Source organism: Fukomys damarensis, unplaced genomic scaffold (genome assembly GCF_012274545.1).
Source record: "Fukomys damarensis isolate Sample0158 unplaced genomic scaffold, DMR_v1.0_HiC HiC_scaffold_16, whole genome shotgun sequence".
Taxonomy (NCBI): domain Eukaryota; kingdom Metazoa; phylum Chordata; class Mammalia; order Rodentia; family Bathyergidae; genus Fukomys; species Fukomys damarensis.
Genome location: NW_022900928.1, coordinates 12,117,315 through 12,119,259, shown reverse-complemented (window position 1 = coordinate 12,119,259; position 1,945 = coordinate 12,117,315).

The following is a 1,945-nucleotide window of genomic DNA, read 5'->3' as shown; positions in this document are numbered from 1 at the left end:
TACAAAAAAAAAAAAAAAAAAAGAATAAAAGAGTTCTTGGATATTAAGTCTAAAAAGGGCATCTGATGGCCCAGAATGTAGCTCAGTGGCACTATGCCTGTCAAGTGCAAGGTCCTGAGTTCAGTGCCCAGTACTGGAAAGAAATAAAACAAACAAAATAAAAAGAGCATCTGAGGCTAGGCATGGTGGGGCACGCCTGTAATCCCAGCACTCCAGAGGCAGAGGCAGGGATCACTGTGAGTTCAAAGCCAGCCTGGGCTACACAGTGAGTTCGGCTACATCGTGAGACCCTGTCTCAAAAGGGGGTGGGGGGCATCTGAAACCTAAACTCCAGTCTGACAGGCAGTCAGGAAGATCATGGACGGCTCCCTAAATTTAAAATAAGGCCAATAAAGATCTTACCTTGTAAAACTGTTTTGAAAATTGACTAATTCTGACATGGGTTTATATTCATTATGGACACATGTAAAGCACTTAGTTTAGCTCCTGCAGCTTAATGCAGAAAATACATCTTATACTCTCTGAGACAGAAAGATAATTTAAAATCTCACTACCAAAGCAACACATTATTAATACATTAATAAGAATAATTATCATCAGAATTACAGTTTTTAAAATTAAGCTTTAAGGAGGTGGGAATAAAATATAAAATTAAGCTTTAATTTTACTCAGACCTAACAACTTTCTCCGAAGTCTGTGTCTTTCAAGATTCCTTTGTTAAAAGAACTGTTACAAAACTGTGCTTATAATACATCACAGCCACTAAAGAGACTGTAGGTAAGGCAAAGACCTAGAATTCCACAAGGTAGCACTAAAAGAAAGAGATTGGCTTGAGAAGCTCAAAACTCACTACAAGGAAAGAGAAGTCCAAAGTAATTGAAGGAATATTAAATGGACAATATGTTGCTTCTAAAGTTTGTTTGTTTAGAGTTTTTAAATTATCTGGAAAATCCATGAGCATGACTTCCTTCTTCCTCTCTTCCTCTTCAGATTTCTCCTTCCTATATGAACTGATTTCCTATTCAGGTGACAGTGTCACTGGATGACTCTGGGGGTGGGGGTACCTCACAGAGGATCGGGGAGCCTCAACCCAGCCCCCTGAATAGGTTCTTGACTCACATTCGTGGAAAAATCATTTCAGGACCCTTCAGTCTGAGGCACAATCAGGTTTATTAGACAGAGTTAGAAAGTAAGGAAGAAGAGCAAAAAGACTTCAGGTAGAGTGATTGGAGGGAGCACTGATGCAGAGAGCAGACTGGCTAGCTCTTGGCAGCAGGAGGCCAGCTTATAAGGACTCGCTGCTGAGCTGAGCCAGGCCTGTGGACCATTGGCTCTGTTTTGGTTTCCATAGTTCTGGAGGGATCCTTATGGCTGGAGGGACAATATGGCTCCCATGAGATGGTGGTCCTCCCTCCAGAGGGGGTTCTGGGAGAGGTGAACTCATCATGATGAGTTCTCGAGACTCTGCTTTTGGTGGAACCCAAAAGGATGGTAGCTCTGTAGACCTCTAGGCATCTGGAACTGGATATTGCGAAAGCTGGCGATTGAGTGTCCCTGTAAACCCTGAAAATTATGTTAGTTATTCTTATCTTGGTGCCCTGAGACTTGAGGGAGTTGAGGCAGATTAGGTGCATTTAGGGCTAATACCCCTTGTTTTGCCAACTTTCCTCAATGATTAACAAGCCTACCGGTAAGCTGAGCCCAGATCAGGATGGGTTCCAATGTTTTAAGGTAATAAGGGACAACCGCCCAAATCAGTTCCCTTGTTTCCTTTCTACCTAGCTTTATTTCTTTTATCCTACATCAAGAACATTTGTAGACATGCTTTAAGGCTGTAATTTATGCTATCTAAAATAGTACATTTTTAAAGAAGGAAAGTAATTTCTTCGAGGTTTAACTCCACAATGAATGTCTGAAGTGAGAGATAACTGCTGAATATTATCTT